At 35.2% G+C, this 20,567-nt stretch overlaps 1 pseudogene; it reads left to right on the top strand.

Annotated features, from left to right (window-relative positions):
* The first annotated feature begins 11,870 nt into the window (after positions 1–11,870).
* Positions 11,871–12,850, top strand: LOC131497611 (nuclear ubiquitous casein and cyclin-dependent kinase substrate 1-like; annotated as a pseudogene).
* The last annotated feature ends 7,717 nt before the right edge of the window (positions 12,851–20,567 follow it).

The raw sequence follows: 20,567 nt of genomic DNA, 5'->3' as shown, positions 1-20,567 counted from the left end.
ATTTTCAAGGTAAATCTCATGATACATTGTAAATTAAAATTTTCCTTTTGTTGGGATTTTTTACTTTCAAAGTTTTAATAAAATTATATGAAGACTTCTTATATCTGCATGAGTATAGACATATATCTCCTTATGTTTAATAGCTGTGTATTTCTAAAGTTTTTTATCAGTGCATTAATAGCATCAGTTTGGGGACACCTGTGGGTGGCTCAATCAGTTAAGCGTCTAACTCTTGAGTTTGGCTCAGGTTGTGATCTCACAGCCTGTGAGATCCAGCCCCGTGTCGGGCTCTGTGCTGATAGCATGTAGCCTGCTTGGGATACTATCTCTCCCTGTCTCTCTCTGCCCTTCCTCTGTTTTCTCTCTCTCTCTTTCTCAAAATTAATAAATATTTTTTAAAAGCTTCAGTTTTGAGTATGTTTTATGAAAAGTTGATATTTCTCTAAAATTTCAAAAACACTGGCTTATATCTATATTACTAATTAAATATTTTAGGGAGAACTTTTAGGTTTTAAAATATACATAAGATTTATTGGGACACATTTGGAAATTTAAATGTATATATTCCAAAACATATTTAATACTTACTAGTAACTATACTCTCAATAACAAAAAGTACCATGACTTAGTAGAAAAAAATTTATTAAGTGAGGCAATTATATCTGTATTCTAGGATAAAACCTTTACCAGATATATGCAAAAACTTATCACATTGATTCTACGTGAATATTTCATTGATGCTGAGAAATGTATTTTTGCACATTTTAGTATTTGTTATAGTGGGATGCATCTGACAATTGTTGTCACAATTGTTATAGTCTTACAATCACTGTAAGACTGTTAGCAGTTATGACAGAGCTGTCATTACCTGCCATGTATGACCTTGGTCTGAGCTATTCATATTGTAATTACTTCAATCGAATCATGTGCGTTATTGGAACTACACATGTCAAGTTTGATTACCATTTTAAATGTCTTTTAAAATGTCCAACTATGTCTCAGCATTGAAATACAAAATGGTATTGTGTATGCAGAGGCACAGAAGCAGAACCACAGGGCATAAATAAGACATTAGTGAAGCAAATATTCATCGTTGAAGGAATGTGGCTGCAATTTCAAATTTTCTTGAAAGCAACAAGCAGATACTTTATGGGACTTGAACAAGGAAGACACTCCCAAGTAGGGAAGCTATCTTATTTTATTTCTCTGAAATATGCAAAAGAATTTTCAATCACTGGCCATGGGAAAAAAATGAAACAAGAAATTATCAATTCCTAGAAAAATTTGGACTAAGGGAGGGAGAGACTGCTGTGGGAAATTATATATTATTTAAGTTATCAATTTGTAGAACTTCCAGGTGATTTTGTGCACAGAGGCTTAAATTCCAGCAATAAGTAATTTTCTTGAGAAAAAACAAAACTATGAATATGGTAAAATCAAACACACTTATGTAATATCAGCATCTAAATTTGAAAAATGGGTTTCAGTGGCTTAGAAGAAAATTCTGTAGACAATAATTCAGTACTTATCTATAAAGCCTGGATAACCATGCTCTTGAGGGCAAAGAGTAATGCATTATGTGGAAACATGAAATTGTTGACCGTGATTGCAAAATTAATATACAAGATTTAGGCTATGAATGAGAGGGAATATTTAGCAATCTCTAATTTATCTTTCATGTATGCATTTTTGTTTATATGTGCCCTAAATTGATATATATGAAAAACATCTATTAAATTTAAGGTAGCTCACTCAATGATTGTAATATTTCTGTCTAAAACAAAGTCAAAATTTTACAAAACACATCCACGAACCCTGCTAAAGAAGCATTTATTTGTGAAAATTTGCAGAAACAGGAACAGTATCAGAAACATGGGTTTCCCTTGACCCATTGTATTTTAGGCCAGAATGCAGTGATTTTTGGCAAGCGGAATGTCAGAATGTAGAAGAAAAGCTCTGATTGTGGTGTTTTTAGCTGCATAAAGAAACAGACATGTTCCTGAAAGAAGCAGATATTTAGCAACAGATGACGTGGCAGCAATACAGGTCCTGTTCTTTTTTCTCTTTCTTTCTAATATTTATTTTATTATTTTAAAAGTGTATTTATTTATTTTGAGAGGGGGTAAGTAGAGGGACAGAGAGAGAGGGAGAAAGAATCTCAAGCAACCACGCTGTTAGCACGGAGCCCAATGTAGGGCTTGACCTCCAGAAACGCAAGACCATAATCTCAGCTGAAATCAAGGTTCAGACGCTTAACTGACTGGGACATTCAGGTGCCCCTGTTGTTTTAATTATATTTTACTTCAGTATAATTAACATACAGTGTTATACAAGTTTCAGGTCTACAGTATAGTAATTCGGCAATTTTACATATACTCAGTACTTTTTATGATTACTGTATAGTTACCCGTCACCAATTTCACCCACCCCCCCACACACCACCCCTCTGGTAATCAACAGTTTTTTTCTCTATATTTCAGAGTCTGTTTTTGTTTCTCTCTTTTTTTCCTTTGTTCGTTTCTTTTGTTTAGATTCCACATGACTGAAATTATATGGTATTTTTCTTTCTCTGACTTATTTTACTTAGTATTGTACGTTGTACATCCATCCATGTTGCTGCAAATGATAAAATTTCATTCTTTTTTCTATGGCTGAGTGATACTCCATTGCATATGTGTGTTTATTCCTTTATCAATTAATGGGTACTTGAACTGCTTCCATAGTTTGGCTATTGTAAATATCGCTGCAATGAACATGGGGATGCAAATATCTTTTCAAATTAGTGTTTTCCTATTCTTTTGGAAAATACCCAGTAGTATAATTTCTGGATCATGTGGCAATCCTATTTTTAACTTTTTGAGGAACCTTCCTACTGTTTTCTACAGTGGTGCACCAGTTTGCAGTCCCACCAGCTGTGGGAATTTTCAAAGGTGGCTTTTCCTCCCCAGCCAATACTTCTTGTTTATTATCTTACAGATTTTAGCCATTCTGACAGGTGTTAGGTGATATTTCATTGTGCTTTTGAATTTCATTTCTGTGATGATTAGTGATGTTGAGCATCTTTTCACGTGTCTGTTGTCCATCTGGATGTCTACTTTGGTCAAAATGTCCATGTCTTCTGCTCATTTTTAAACTGGATTGTTTTTAGTGTTGAGTTGCACAAATTCTTTGTATCTTATAGATACTAACACTTCATCAGATATGTCATTTACAAATATTTTCTCCCATTCAGTAGGCTCTCTTTTTGCTTCCTCATTTGTGGGTTTTTGTTGTTGTTGTTGTTTGTTTGTTTGTGTTGCTGTGCAGAAGCTTTTTTATTTTAATATGGTTCCAATAGTGTATTTTTGCTTTTGTTTCCCGTGCCTTAGGAAACGTATATAGAAAAATGTTGCCACAGGTGATGTCAGAGATATTACTGCATGTCTTCTCTTCTATGATTTTTATGGTTTCAGGTCTCACATTTAGGTCCTTAATCCATTTTGAGTTTATTTGTGTATGATGTAAGAAAGTGGTCTGGTTTCATTCTTTGTCTGTAGCTGTCAAGTTTTCCTCACACCATTTGTTGAAGGGACTGTCTTTTTTCCCCTTACATATTCTTGATTCCTTTGTTGGAGATTGAGGATATAGTTGTGGGTTTATTTCTGGATTTTTTTTATTCTATTCTATTAACCTATATGTCTATTTTTGTGCCAGTACCAGACTGTTTAGATTATTATAGCTTTATAATATAACTTGAAGTCTAGAATTGTGATACCTCAAGTTTTGTTATTCTCTTTCAAGATTGCTTTGGCTATTCAGGGTCTTTTGTGGTTCCATTCAAGTTTTAGGATTGTTTGTTCTAGTTCTGTGAAAAATCCTATTGGTATTTGGATAGGGATTGCATTAAATCTGTAGACTGCTTTGGGTAGTATGGGTATTTTAACAATATTTGTTTTTCCATCCATGAGCCTGAAATACTTTTCCATTTATTTGTGTCATCTTCAATTTCTTTCATCAATATTTTCTATTTTTTAGAGTACAGTCTTGCATCTGTTTGGTTAAATTTATCCTGAGGTGTTTCACTGCTATTGGTGCAATTGAAAATGGGATTGTTTTCTTAACTTCTTTTTCTATCGCTTCATTATTAGTGTATAAAAAATGTAATAACTTTCTCTACATTGATTTTATATCCTGTGACTTTACTGAATTCATTTATCAGTTCTTGTACTTTTTGATAGCATTGTTAGGCTTTTCTACATAGCATATCATATGCAAATAGTGAAACTTTTACTTCTTACTTACCAATTTGGATGCCTTGTATTCCTTTTTCTTGTGTGATTGCTGTGGCTGGGACTTCCAGTACTATGTTAAATAAAAGTGGTGAGGGTGGACATCCTTGTCTTGTTCCTGACCTTACGGGAAAAGCTCTCAGTTTTTCTCCATTGCGTATGTTAACTGTGGGTGTTTCATATATGGCCACTATTATGTTGAGATATGTTCCCTCTCAACCTATGTTGTTGAGGGTTTTCATCATGAATGGGTGTTGTCAAATGCTTTGTCTGCATCTATTGAAATGATCAGATGGTTTTATTCTTTCACTTGTTGATATGATATATAACACTGATTAATTTGCAAATATTGAGCCATTCTTCTAACTCAGGAATAAATCCCACTTGATTGTAGTGAATGATTTTTTAAATGTATTATTGGAATCAGGTTACTAATATTTTGTTGAGGGTTTTTGCATTTATGTTTTTTTTAGAGATATGGGCCTGTCGTTCTTTTCGGTAGTTTCTTCAATGGATTTTGATATCCAGGTAATGCTGGCCTCACAGGATGAATTGGAAAGTTTTCCTTCTTCTTCTATTTGTTGAAATAAAAGGACAGCTTTGAGAAGGACAAGTATTATGTCTTCTTTAAATGTTCGGTAGAATTCACCTGTGAAGCCATCTGGTCTTGGATTTTTGTTCCTTGTGAGTTTTTTGAATACTGATTTCATTTCATTGCTGATAATCTGTCTGTTCAAATGACCTATTTCTTCCTGATTCAGCTTTGGGAGATTTTATGTTTCCAAAAATTTATCCATATATGCTAGGTTGTCCAATTTGTTGGCATTTAATTTTTTTATAATATTCTCTTAAATCCTTTGTTTTCTCTACTATTAATGGTTATTTCTCCTCTTTCAGTTCTGAATTTTATTTGAGTCCTCTCTCTCTGTCTCGGTCTCATCTCTCTTTCTGTTTCTTTCTATCTCTTTTTTATGAATCTGGCTAAAGGCTTATCAATTTTGTCAATCTTTTCAAAGAACTAGTTCCTGGGGCACCTGAGTGGCTCAGTCAGTAAAGCATCTGACTTCAGGTCAGGTCATAATCTTGCAGTTTGCTAGTTCAAGTCCCACATCAGGCTCTGTGCAGACAGCTTGGAGTCTGGAACCTGATTTAGATTCTGTGTCTTCCTCTCTCTCTGCCTCTCCCCATTTGTGTGCTCTCTCTCTTTCTCTCTCTCTCTCTCTCTCTCTGTCTCTCAAAAATAAATAAACATTAAAGTTAAAAAAAACTAGTTCCTGTTTTCATTGATTTTTTTTCTATTGTTTAAGTTTCTATTTCACTTATTTCTGTTCTACTCTTTATTATTTACTTCTTTTTAATGGTTTGGGGGTGTTTAGTTCTTGTTTTTCCAGCTCTGGTAGGTATAAATTTAGGTTGTTTGAGATTTTTCTTGCTTCTTGAGTTAAGCCTGTATTGCTATAAACTTCTCTCTTAGGAAACCTTTTGCTGTACCCCAGACATTTTGGACAATTGTATTTTCATTTTCATTTGTTCCAGGTTTTTTTTACTTTTATTTCCTCTTTGATTTCTTGGTCGACCTATTCATTATATAGGAGCGTGTTATTTACTCTCCATGTATTTGTGTTCTTTTCAGATTTTCTTGTGGTTGATTTCTAGTTTCATGGTATTGTGGTGGGAAAAGATGCATGGTATGACTTCCATCTTTGTGCATTTGTTGAGACTTGTTTTGTGACCTAACATGGGATCTGTTCTGGAGAATGTTCCATGTGCACTTGAAAAAGAATATGTATTCCACTGTTTGGAAATAGAATATCCTGAATATATCTGTTAGATCCATTAAGTCCATTGTGTCATTCAAAGCCACAGTTTTCTTGTTGGTTTTCTGTTTGGATTATGTATCTATTGATGTAAGTGCAGTGTTAAGGTCCTCTACTATTATTGTATTACTATTACTTCCTTTATGTTTGCTAATAGCTGTTTTATGCATTTGTCTGCTCCTATGTTGTATGTATAAATATTTACAATTGTTATATATTCTTGTTGGATTATTCCCTTTAAGATATTATAGGGTCCTTTTTTGTCTCTTGTTAGAGTATTTAATGTCTATTTTATCTTATAAAAGTATTGCCACCCTACCTTTGTTTTCACTTAAATTTGCTTGGTAAATGTATTTCTAGACCTTCACTCTCAATCTGCATGTGTCTTTAGGTCTGAAATGAGTCCCTCATAGCAGCGTATAGATAGGTCTTGGTTTCTTATCCATTCCTTTGCCCTGTGTGTTTTGATTGGAAAATTTAGTCCATTTATATTCAAAGTAATTATGGGTAGATATGTACTTATTGTCATTTTTAAATTTGTTTTACAGTTGTTTTTGTACTTCTCTCTTCCTTTTTTCTCTCACTCCCTTCTTTGACATTTTTATTTGTGGTTACTATTTATATATAACATCATATGCATATAGCAGTCTATATTAAATTGATGGTCCCTTAAGTTTGAACCCATTCTAAAAAGCACTAAATTCTTACTCCCTCACCCCCCCCACCCCCACACACATTTTTTAGGTATATGGTGTCCTACTTTACTTCTTTTTATTTTGTGAATCCCTTGACTAATATTACTGTTTCTGTGCTTCCTGCTTTTCTTACTCTTACTTATGGTCTTTCCTTTCCATTCAAAGAGTCCCCTTTAACATTTCTTGTATGGCTTATTTAGTGGTGATGGATTTCTTTAACTTTTGTTTAAAGTTTATTTATTTTGAGAGAGAGACAGTGTGGATAGGAGAGGGGAAGAGAAAGAGGGAGAGAGAGAGAATCCCAAGTAGGCTCCATGTTACTAGTGCAGAAAAAAATGCAGGGCTTGAACTCATAAAAATGCAAGATCATGACATGAGATGAAATCAAGAGTCAGGTGCTTAACAGAATGAGCCACCCAGCAATGCTGGATTCCTTTAACTTTTATCTGGAAAACTGTTTATCTCTCTTTGTATTCTGAATGATAGCCTCTCTGGATAGTCTTGTCTGCAGGTTTTTTTTGTTCTTTGTTGTTTTTGTTTGTTTTATTTCAGCACTTTGAATATATCATGGCATTCTCAGCCTGCAAAGTTTCTGCAGAAAAATCAGCTAATAGTCTTACAACGTTTACCTTGCATGTAACTGTTTTCTTTTTCTTCTCTTAAAATTCTCTATCAGTACTTCATGCCATTTTAATTACTATATATCTTGGGGTGGACCTCCTTGGATTGATTTTGTTGGAGTATCTCTTTGCCTCCTAGACTTGGATTTCTCCCCTTCCTCTCCCAGATTTAGAAAGTCAGCTATTATTTCTTCAAATAAATAATCTGTTCCCTTTTATCTCTTCTCCTTCTGCAAATGTTATTACACTTGATGGTGTCATTGAATTCCCTTAATCTATTCTCATATTTTATTATTCTTTTTTCTTTATATTGTTCATTGCCTGATTGCTTTCCATTACTCTGTCCTCCAGGTTGCTGATTAGTTCTTCTACTTCCTCTAGTCTACTATTTATTCCCTCTAGTGTATTTTTTTTATTTTTTTAATGTTTAATTTTGAAAGAGAGAGAGAAACACAGCAGGAGTGAGGCAGGGGCAGAGAGAGAGGGAGACACAGAATCTGAAGCAGGTTCCAGGTTCTGAGCTGTCAACACAGAGCCCAATGCAGGGCTTGAACCCACGAACTGTAAGATCATGACCTGAGTTGAAGTTGGTCGCTTAGCCAACTGAACCACCCAGGCACACCCCCCCCCCAACTAGTGTATTGTTAATTTCACTTATTGAGTTATTCATCTCTTATTCTTTTTTATGTTCTCTATCCCTTTGTTGAGGGTCTCACTAGATCCTCCACTCTTTTCTCAAGTCTGGTGAGTATTTTTGTGAACATTACTTTAACTTTTCTATCAGGGTATTACTTGTCTGTGTTTCACCTAGTTCTCTTGCTGTGATTTTGTCCTGTTCTTTCATTTGGGACATCCTCCTGTGTCTCATACTGTCTAACTCTTTGTCTCTGTTAGGAAAGTCAGCTACTTCTCCTTCTCTTGAAAGTAGCGGCCTAATGAAGACAAGGTCCTATGGTACTCTGTAGTCCAGTGTCCCCAGTTCACCAGAACATGATGTTTCAGGGATGTCTCCTATGTGTGTTATGTGTGCCCTGTTGTGGTTGAGTTTTGCTTGCCTCAGTCCAGTCATCTGCCATGGCTCTCTTTGCCTGTTGTGGGCAGGTTTTGTCTGATATTACTCAAGCTCAAGGTGGCCTTGTATTTTTAGTGAGACAGTCTGGGGCTGGCTTGGACTTGAGTTGGATCAGAGCAGGCATTTGACAGAACTATGATCACACCAAACTGCAGGATGCTTTCTCTCAGTGCCCTTTTCATTGGTTGATGGGGCCTACAGTCAGGCTTGACTATAGTCCCATTGCTGGGACTATAGTTGGGCTCTGTGTGTGGTTATCTTCCCCTCTCCCCTAGGCAGGAGTCAGTTTTCAGTGGTGCTGGGCTTTGTGATTGCTTTTTGCACAATGCCAAGCTCGTGGTGTTGCTTTGCATGGACTCCTGCCAGAGACGTGTTGTATTGAGCAACACTGCAGGAAAGCACAGGGTCAGGTCATATGATGTTAATGTTTGCAAAGGTCTGCTATTGGAGGAGACCTGGAGTTACTTTGGAGAACTCCTGAGATGGTGGGTTGTCAAGAAAATGTATGGGCAGGGGACACTATTAGCAAGCAGGATGGAGAGTATTCACACTAGTTCCAGTGTTGTATCTAGGCTGGGGGCTGGGAGAGGGAAATGGCTCTTTTGTTTTGGAGAAATCTAAAGATCCCTGCCTCTCTTGCAAATGTTCTGACATTAGCAAATAAATCTCTTTGCCATATACCCCAGGCATTTTTCAAACTGCTGTTACTATGCTGTCTCACAGTGGAGTTATTTGATATGCTATCTTTTTAAGGGTGGGTACTCGGTTTCCTATGGCCCTCTGGCTCTCCCAGAGCCAGGCCTGCTGATTTTTATATTTCTAGGTGTTAAGCCCCACTAACTGTATGAACTCACAAAATTAGAGCCTTCTGGTTTTCAAAGCCAAATGTTATGACAATTTTTCTTTCCAGTGTGGGTCCCCCATGCCCGTGGTGCCTGATATGAAGTGTGCTCCTTTCTGTCCTCTCTGTTTGCAGTGGTCCTCCCTCCTGGTTCAGTTTGGTTCCCGACGTCTCTGCCTTTCCTACTGTTTTCAATGTGGCCTATTTGGCTGTGGAGTGTCTGTTCTGCCAGTCTTTGGGTGGGTTATTTTCTGGGTTATTTATACTGATTGTGTGTTATCTAGGTGTATCTATATGTTGAGGTAAGCTTAGAATCCCTCAACTCTGCCATCTTCCCTGGAGGTAGACCCAACACCAGTCCAGTTCTATATTGAAATCTCAGTATTAATGGTTTGAGGAATATTGGTTTCTCCCCAGCATGAAAGGGAGGCATAGGCCTGATACCTATGACTTGGGATTGTAACAGGAAAGATGGTCATAAAATAACAAGATTGTCATAAGGATTCACGAGGAAAAAGAAAGAATTGGGTTATAGTTTAATTTGCATTATTCTTCTCATACATAGTAGCAAATTTATTGAAAGGAGCATTATATGATTAAATGTATCTTAGAATTAATAAAATGTAGCAAATGGAACAATTATCCATTTTGTTTCTCCATTGAAAAAAAGTGATAGTCATATGGCTTTTGTTTCTAATATTGATTTATACTCACAGATATATCTGCAGTATACTAAACTTGTACCATAAAATAATAAGAGATATTAGGGAGAATCTATAACACTCTTTTTCCCTTCATATATTACTGCATACATACATTAAATGATAGAATTTGAGCAATCCTTGGGCATCTTTTGGTTATCTTGACATGTAAACTTTTAAATAAAATATGGCATAACTGGAATCTACCACTAATAACATTAAATGTAACATTTATTAAATTATTGTATACAGTATTTATCTCATGTTTCCATCCTATGCTCTTTATGAGCTTTCTAGTAGAATGTTTTATTCCTTTCATCATTTTAAAGTAATTTTATTACATTATATTGACATCCTTAAATCTGGTAATAAAGTCCTTACAGTAATGTAATATGATTCTGTAATGTTTTCTTTCTGATAATAAATAAAGATATGTTTAATAAGGTATGCCTAAGTAAAATCATATATATTACATTACATTTTTATCAGTGAAACAGTGTCATTTTAGGAGCCAGGATCAAAGATGTGCTGGAAATATAAGTGATGTAATTTCTGGGTTTTCACCTAAGCTGAAATACTGCATGAAAGAATATATTCTCTTTGAAATTACCATTATTGCTTCAAATAAATGGTAACTGAGAATGTCTGAATACTTTTCTCAAAATTATGGCTTTAGCTATGGTATGATACACTGTTGGTCAGATGAGAGGGCTATAGAACTTTTTAAGCATCCAGTAGTCTATTGAATTTGGATATAATATAATTCCTTTAAAGTTTAGTACATTCTTTTAAATTTAAACAGAGGAAGTCTTTCCATACTATCCAGCCATATGCAGTATTAATATTTTGGTGCTCTTTCTTGCTAACTTACCAGATCCAATTTGATTATTCATTATTGTCGAGTTCTTTTGGTAGATATAAATAATATAAATAATCTCACATAATTAAAGGTAGGTTAGGACATATTTCCTTTTCCTCACAACTGAGACACCAGGTGTTTTATTACAGTAAAAACAAATCTCATATTAAATTCTTCCATGAAAGCAGGTATTGACAATTTGACACAAAAAATAACCATGTAACTTTATCTTGGAGGTTTGATAGAAACACAGCTATCTACTCTGACAAGTATTTTTAGAGTTGACTGTAGGCAGATATGATAATACTGTATTTTAGGATTCAAGTAATATTCTAGTCTGGCCATTGATAGAATTATCTCCTCTGTTCATGATAAAACGTGGACTTCTTCAGAGTTCTAGGACTGTGACACAACCCCAAAGGGTGAGAATAGTTCAGTATTACATATTTTCTACGATGCTCAGTTTTTAAAACTTTGCAACTTACACCAACTGTTTGAAAGAGGACTTCACATGGATATCAGTGATCAGTTTCATAATTTTACAAAGTTATGATCTTTGTCAAGCCCTAATCATACCATCAACAGGTTTATACTGGGAAAATCTGAATGTCAATCTAAGTTTATTTGATGAAATATTGCTGAAAACCTTCTTCAATAACATGTTTATCCACGTTAGATTAGACCAGCACTTGCAGTATGCTAGGTTAGGAAAACTGACTCCACTGGGTACAAAAGGACTTGGGTTACTGTATCAATGTGGCCTTTATTTAAATAGGTAAGTTCCTAGGAAGCCCCAAAAGACAAATTAATAAAAAAATAAGAAGGAAGAGATGGGGGAGAAGGGGGGCCTGTCTGATTAAGGGGCACTGAACCAAGAAGCAGTGGAGTTTGAGAAGCCAGCAGCTCCAGGTTCCACATCAATGGCCCCATTGACCAAAGTTGGGAAGAGGGGTCCTGGTCTTCGGCTTCTACACTGGGTCCTGTTTTGACAACAAACATGTTTCAGCCTGTCAGAAATAGAAAGGTCATTGATTATTCAGTTTCAGGAATCTGATGATGCTGATGAAGATTATGGAAGAGATTTAGACACTCCAGCTAAGAAAATTCAATCATCTTCCTGAGAAGTTAAAATTAAGAGGCGATCTTGAATGAATTCATAAGAAGACGGTGAGAACTCAGAAGAAAAAGATGTGGAGACCAAGGAGGATGATTCTCACTCAGCAGAGGATAGTGTGAAGATGCAAAAGAAGGTCACAAAAGTGTGTTCCAGCAATGGCAGGCGGGCTCTAAAGTAGCTTCCAAACACAGAGAGAGGCTCATAGAAGATGTGGGCAGTGGAGAAGAACAAGAAGTGGAGGATGAGGCACCATTCCATGAGAAAGATTCTGGCTAAGATGATTTCCTAATAGAAGACAATAATGAAAGTGACTATGGCAGTTCAAAAAATAAAAACAGGGGTGCCTGGGTGGATCAGTTGGTTATGGGCCTGAATCTTGATTTTGACTCAGGTCATGATCTCACAGTTGGTTGGATTGAGCCCTGTGTTGAACTCTGTGCTGGCAGCATGGAGGAGCCTGCTCGGGATTCTCTCCCTCCCTCTCTCTGCCCCTCCCTTGCTCGTGTTCTCTCTCTCTCTCTCTCTCTCAAAATGAATAAATAGACTTTAAAGTTATTTAAAAATAGAAAAGAAAAAAAAAAGATGACTAAAAAGTCCAAACCTGAGAGAAAAGTAAAGCAAATTCCCAAACTCAGGCTAAAGGCTGCAGTGACACCAATCCCCGTGAAAGAAAGGCAAAGGGAAGAAGGCTCTCTCCAACAGCTTCCAGGGCATCAAAGGAAAAGACTCCTTCTCCCAAAGAGGAGGAACCAGAAAGCTCTCCAGAAAAGAAACCTTCTGCAAGCCCTCCACCTGAGAAATTTGGAGATGAAGGATCTGAAGATGAAGCACAGTGTGGGCAGCATTAAAAAAGTGATGATGGTTTGGGGAGAGATTTTATCTGGAAAAAAAAGAGAAAAAAGAAAAAGGGGAAAAAAACAAAACCTACTTAAGATAGAACATGGTTTTGGTTATAGCTTGACACATGGGCTTTCAATGTTTTTCCTTTTTCTTGAAACTAACATTTTCTTTTTCTTTCTTTTCTTTAAAGAAAACTCTTGTATGTTTAACTTACCTTTTATCTATTGGTCCTCTCTTTGCCGTCACGTCCTTCCCATCTCTTCCCAATGGAAGCCATGTCCAAGGAATCACTGGATTGACTGCTTCATCTTTTTATTTTTAGTGGAAGGTATACCACAGTTGTAAAGCAGTAAGATTTGAAATGAACACTATGGAAATTTTGCTTTTTTTCTAAATGGTAGCAAGTTGAACAATAATCAAAAAATGTAGAAGTGTTTTAGTTAAAAATGATTGCTTCTTTCTTTACCTGGACTTAAAAATATCACTTGTCATCTAATACAAGTTTATACCTATATACACAGTATAAATGTCTAAAAAAAAAAACCAAAAAACAACTTCCACTGATGAAGCAGGTAGGAGATAAAGATGAATTCTGAATTATTACTAAAAGTATTCATATTTTTTTATCTTGGGGGCAGGGCAGGGAGTGGTGTTATCTGACCTGTTTGAGAGTGTTTTTGTTTTGCTTTGTTTTTAATTTCATCACTTGTTAGCCCCAAGAGACCCAGAACCAGAGCTGCCCAAAACCATCCTTTTATCTTGATACAGTCTTTAAGGAACTTAAAAAAAAAAAAAATAGTCAAGGGCCACCAAAACTTAAATCACTCTTAGTTTCCTATTTCATTGTCTAATGGTTCCTGTTTTTACTTTTTTTTTTTTAATTTCTGAGAGACTGAGGAGACAGAGCACGAGCAGGGAAGGGCAGAAAGAGAAAGGGAGACACAGAATCCAAAGCAGGCTCCAGGCTCTGAGCTGTCAGCACAAAGCCCAATGCGGGGCTCAAACCCATGAACCATGAGATCAGGACCTGATCCAAAGTTGGACGCTTAACTGACTGTACCACCCAGGCAAGCCTCTGTTTTTAATATATATATATATATATATATATATATATATATATATATATATACATACACACACACACGTGTGTGTGTGTGTGTGTGTGTGTGTGTGTATTCTGCTTCTTGGATAAAATTTTACCAAGTATCAAAAATAAATACATACATAAAAAACCCCAAAAAACAAAAAGCAAACCTAGAATTTAAATGGCAAGATCTAGACACCAGAGTGGATTTCTTTTCAACTGACAATGTTTAGGTTTTAAGCAAATAAAGTACCAATCAATGTGAAACTTAACAGCAAAAACATATTGATAAAACTAAATGATTTTATATACAAGACAGTCTTATGACATAATACCCTAAAGGTTTCTGAAGATGATTGCTAGGAATGAGGACTATTTTTTTTTATCTAAATAATTCCTCAATCCAATTAAAAGAGCATTACTGTAATCACTGTAGATGGAGAAAAGTTGCCTTGTTGCGGAAGGATGAAAAACAAGAGAATATCAGGGTTATAGTATGACCAATTCACATACAACAATTCATCCATTGAAAAATTGCAAAAAGAAAAAAAATGTTCCTAGTCAAGAATGGTAGATCTGGATGAACTGAATTTCATCAATTCATATGATGATAGATTTGGTAAGGGCTATGACTAGGTTATTTTCAGATATTGAAGAGAGTTTAATTTTTTTTTTCAACGTTTTTTATTTATTTTTGGGACAGAGAGAGACATAGCATGAATGGGGGAGGGGCAGAGAGAGAGGGAGACACAGAATCGGAAACAGGCTCCAGGCTCTGAGCCATCAGCCCAGAGCCCGACGCGGGGCTCGAACTCACGGACCGCGAGATCGTGACCTGGCTGAAGTCGGACGCTTAACCGACTGCGCCACCCAGGCGCCCCAGATATTGAAGAGAGTTTAAATAGCAATCTGAAACAAAGAAAAGAAACAATTCATACTTTCATTCCCAAGTAGCTACAGTGATATGTTAAATCACTTTAATAAAATAATAATTATTTTTTTTTATTCTTTACATTTTTATTTTTTAGAGTACAGTTCACACATGATGTTACATTAGTTCCAGGTGTACAATATAGCAATTTGGCAAGTTTATATATTATGCTGTGTTTATTTTTATTTTTTTAATGTTTATTTACTTTTGAGAGACAGAGAGACAGAGACAGAGTGTGAGTGGGGGAGGGGCAGAGAGAGGGAGACAGAATCCCAAGCAGGCTCCAGGCTCTGAACTGCCAGCACAGAGCCTGATGCAGGGCTCGAACCCACGAACCGTGAGATCATGACCTGAGCTGAAAGACCCTCAGCCAACTGAGACACCCAGGTGCCCCCATTATGCTGTGTTTATAAGTGTAGCTTCCATCTGTCTTGATACATTACTATTAATATCATTGCTTGTATTCCTTCTGCTGTGCCTTTTATTCTCATGATTTATTCCATAACTGGAAGCTTGTATCACCCACTCTCATTCACCCATTTTGCTGAACTCCCCAACTCCCTTCCCCTCTGGCAATCGTCAGTTCTCTGTGTTTTTTTTTTAATGTTTATTTACTTTTAACAGAGAGAGCGAGTGGGGGAGGGACAAGAGAGAGGGAGACACAGAATTGGAAGCAGGCTCCAGGCTCTGAGCTGTCAGCACAGAGCCTGACCCGGGGCTCGAACTCACGAACTGTGAGATTGTGACCTGAGCTGAAGTCGGACACTCAACTGACTGAGCCACCCAGGTGTCCCTGTTCTCTGTGTTTTGAAGTCTGATTCTGTTTTGTTTTGTTTTGGTTCAGCTTACGAGTGAAATAATATGGGATTTGTCTTTTTGCACCTAAATTATTTCACTTAGCATAATACCAACTAGGTCCATTCATGTTGTCTCATATGTCTCATATGTCATGATCTCATACTTTTTATGGCTGCATAATATTCTAAATATGTATGTATATTTACACTTGTACATTATATATTTTGCTATATATGTATATTTATTTATACACACATACATACATATGTACACCACATCTTCTTTATCCATTCATCTGTTGATGGACGCTTAAGTTGTTTCCAATCTTGGCTACCATAAATAATGCTGCAATAAACATAGGGGTGCATATATACTTTTGAATTAGTGTTTTTTATTCTTTTTAAATGTACTTATTTTTGAGAGAGAGAGAGAGAGAACACAAGGAAGAAAGGACAGAAAGAAAGAGAGAGAATCCCAAGCATGCTTTTTACTATGAATGCAGAGCCCCATACAAGGGCTCAGACCCATGAACTTCAAGATCATGACCTGAGCTGAAACCAAGGGTCAGATGCTTAAACAAGTGAGTCCCCAGGTGCTCCTAGTGTTTTTGTATTCTTTGGGCATATATCCAGTAGTGCACTTACTGGATCATGTATGTGGTAGTTCTATTTTTAATTTTTTCAAGAACCTCCATACTGTTTTCCATAGAGCTATATCCATCAAAGTTTACAAGGGTTCATCTCTGCACATCCTCACCAGTATTTGTTATATATTATCTTCTGACTTTAGCCATCCTAACAGGTATAAGGTGATGTTTCACTATGCTTTTGATTTTCATTTCCCTGATAATTAATGATGTTGACCATCTTTTCATGTGTCTTGTCTATCTGTATGGTTTCAATGGAAAAAATGTCTACTCAGGTCATCTGCCCATTTTTTAATCAGATTGTTTTTTTGGTATTAGGTCATATAAGTTCTGTTTATATTTTGAATATAACCCCTTATAAGATTTATCATCCACAGATATCTTCTCCTATTCAGTAGGTTGCCTTTTTCTTTTTCTGGTGGTTTTCTTGTTGCACAAAAACTTTTTATTTTGATGCAGTCAGTTTATTTTATTTTTTTTATTTTTGCTTTTGTTTCCCTTACCTTAGGAGACATATCTAGAAAAATGTTACTATGGCTGATGTCAGAGAAATTACTTTGTGTTCTCTCCTAGGATTTTTATGGTTTCACGTCTCACATTTAGAGCTTATTTTTGTGTATGGTGTTAAAAGGTTGACCAGTTTCATTCTTTTACTTGTCCAGTTTTCCCAGTACCATATATTGAATATGCTTTTTCTTCATTGTATATTCTTGCCCCTTTTTCATAAATTTATCTTATAATCATGGATTTATTTCTGAGCTCTCTATTCTGTTATTGTGATCTATGTATCTATTTTTGTGCCAGTACCATACTGTTTTGATTACTATAGCTTTGTGGTATATATTGAAATCTGGAGTTGTGATAGCTCCAGTTTTGTTCTTCTTTCTCTACATTGCTTTGGTTATTTGGGATCTTTAGTGGTTCCATGCAAATTCTAGGATTATTTTTTCTAGTTTTGTGAAAAATGCAATTGGTGTTTTGATAGGGATTGCATTGAATCTGTAGATTTTGGGGGTTAATATGGACATTTGAACAATGAAAATAATTTTATAATTCTATAAGTCGTCTATCACAAAGCAGAAACAAGGAAAATTATGTTGAAAAATTATGATTTCTAGGTAAGAGTTTTAGAGGAAACCTAAGTAAAGAACTGATCATTATCATTCCTATGGAGTACAAAGTGCATCCCATAGAGATGAATAGCTCTGCACAATCAGCAGAAGTTCTACTTTAGAGATGAAAGCTAATCAATGTAGATGAAATTATAGATCTCTTAAAAATCACTACATCTCAATTTCTAATGTGATCATTAACTTAGGTAAGAGTCATCAAGTGGCATTGGCAATTGTTGGATGGGAAAAGGGAGGGATGTTAGATATTCATGTGATGCTAAGTTATGTTTTATTAACAAAAGGAAAAACAGTACATGAGGAAGGAATCAAACTGTCACCATTTAATAAATTGGCCAATCTCACCATTATTCATATTGGGGTGACCAAATATAACTTAACATTTAATGCAAAATTAAGCATTAATTATCATATACAATTAGATAATATAATTTTAAGAAAATTTAACTTTGAATCTAATAAATCCCTTGTTTTTACTTCCCAATTTACAAGAATTATAGGGAATTGGGGTAATTCAATCTTCACCAAAATAGAACAGTCAGTCACATCTGCTCCCTTCAACAACTAAGAATATTGTTAACAAAAAGCACTGTTAAAAATGTAGAGTCTGGAAGCATCGAACAATCAAATGTGATTAGTCCTAAATTAGATCTTGATACTGAAAATGAGCTGTAAAGATAATTTGGGGGGAAAGTGTTAGGCTAGAATATTTAATGAATTATTATTAAATCACCAGAAAGCTTGTGAGAATGTATTTCTCACCATATAAAAGGATGTTTACATTTTCTACAGAATCATACTGAAATATTTAGGGGGGTAAAACTATATTTCTAATTTTCTCTTCTGAAATGTTAAAATTAACTATAGATACATGTGGAAGTAAATTAGTTTCAGTGTATGAATTAGTTATATAGTTCATATTTGAAGTAAACTTAAGAGAAGATATATACTCAAGGCATTTTTAGTTAGCATTGAAAGACTTGAATCAGTGATATTTCAACTATCTTTATCTCTGACCAGCAGTATAGAATTTCTTAATTAACATAATTCACATTATACATTTTTTCTCAATTTAAATGGTGTTCAAGACATGTGGTTTGAAGGAAAATATTGCTCAAGCACCCTTATCTTCCATGGATAATATTTAAAAGCTCTAAGAATCAGAAGCTGGCCCTTCAGAATGATGCCCTGGGCCTAGACCCCCATCCAGTCCTAAATGTTTAGCTTACATTTTAATCTTACTGCATGAAAATCTTCTTACTGGCTACAGTCTGCCTGTAGGATATTGTCATAATAATCTCAAATAAACCTTCCATACAAGGTTCTTTTCAGTGTGATACAGTGGCAGAGTTGTGGCTTTATCAAATTAAAGGTTGTATGGTAGTTTTGTTTGTTCATTTTTGCCTTCTTGCTAAATCCATATTGTTCTGTGTCAAAAACTCACTCTATATTTGCTTCCAGTTGATAGCAGATTTAAGTAGGGGGAGAGAAAATATTTTTACCCTTCACTTGTCTTTATTTAATTTTATTGATATCTGACCAAAGAAAGTAATAAATGTAATTATCAAAATTGGCTTAACTCAGTTTGCATTAGTCTCAGACCATAAATGTGATTTATTTCCTTGTTATTCCCTTCATATTTTAGTGCTGTAAAGTTTCCAGGTCTTTGTTAGTCAAATCTCCTACAGTCTTGCCTTACTATTATAACAATATATTTTTGTTAGAGAAGCTTTCTTTAGATGATCCAGTTACAGCTTATTAGTTTTTTTTCTAAAATAACAAAGACTTGCTTCCCTCATTGTTTCAGAGCTATATACTCTGAAATAAAATCTAAAAGTAAACACGGGTAAAAATACTAATTCTATGTGTTATCTACGCAGCACAAGGTAGGGCTATATTATTTATTAAATTCAATGAAAGACATGGAAGGTAGGCTTCTTAATTACTTGTGACTATGACAGTGATTAAAGTATATTAGATGGAAAGTCTGTGGATGAAAAAATATGAAAGATATCTATGAAATATGTATTTGTAAACTCTAGCCTATTAATTTTTAAAGTAGAAAAAAGTATTCAACCTTAACAAGAGTCAGGTATATATCAGTATTGTCTTTTGGAAAAAGATTATTCCATCTGTGAACTTAAATATGAAGGATGTGAGTAATTAGTTCCAATGTTAGTTCAGATTCTGTGCTTTAAGAGAAAGGGGTGTTAGTAAGCCGATGTCAAGACTGCATTTGCAATGTCTAGCCAGTGCCATAGAGTCAGCTCAGTCAGTTGAAGCCTAATCTTGATAGTAATTCCTTCATTCCCAGGAAAATAAATCATACTTCTGGGAATCACACCTCATTTTCAGCCAATGTTGAGTGACTATTAGGATTGTGTATCATTTTTTTTCAGACTGAATACAATTTTTCTTCCTAATTAATCATCTAAATGAATGCCCAGGTTTCTTCACCTTCAGTTCTGAATATGAATCGATTTCAAATAGAAGCATAATGAGAAAGAGGGCAAACAAAGTTTTGCCTTGGAAAAAAAGTGACGTACAAAGGGTCAAAATCATCAACACTGTCCTCATTAGGAGCATTTGCATAAATGAAGACTAAATACTTTTTAGACTAAAATGAGAAGTTTGCTATTCCTTCCCTTAGCCTGTTTTGCTCTGTGAATTCTAATTATTAAAAAAAATATTAAATCCTCACTTATTCATATGCAGAGATAACTATTGCTAGTCTTCTAGATTACTTTCTGATTTGTGACAATTGCAAGAGTACTAATATTTGTGGTATAATTTAGGGTCACCTTTCTATTTGTCTAAAAGAAATCCAAAATTAGCAACATTTACACCCTAATCAGACTTATCATTCACAGGATTTGATCCTGAGAAATGTCTAGTGATCTTTCCCATTTCCATCCAAAAAACTAGGACTATTAAAAAGAATTAACATTCCAAATAGTGTTACCTTGATATTGGATTTCAGTTCATATTTTTATTAGTATATTTTTTTCTACCATTCTTGGAAGTAAGGAAGGAAGTTTCTACTTAACATTAATGAAGATTTTGATGAAGATGAGGTTCAGACTGGTTACATCTTTGTTAGTGGCAATTATAAGACCTCAACTTAGAATTTTTGTTTCCTACCTAGTAT

The sequence above is a fragment of the Neofelis nebulosa genome, chromosome 1 (genome assembly GCF_028018385.1).
Source record: "Neofelis nebulosa isolate mNeoNeb1 chromosome 1, mNeoNeb1.pri, whole genome shotgun sequence".
Taxonomy (NCBI): Eukaryota; Metazoa; Chordata; class Mammalia; order Carnivora; family Felidae; genus Neofelis; species Neofelis nebulosa.
This window is presented reverse-complemented; position numbering and strand designations above follow the sequence as displayed.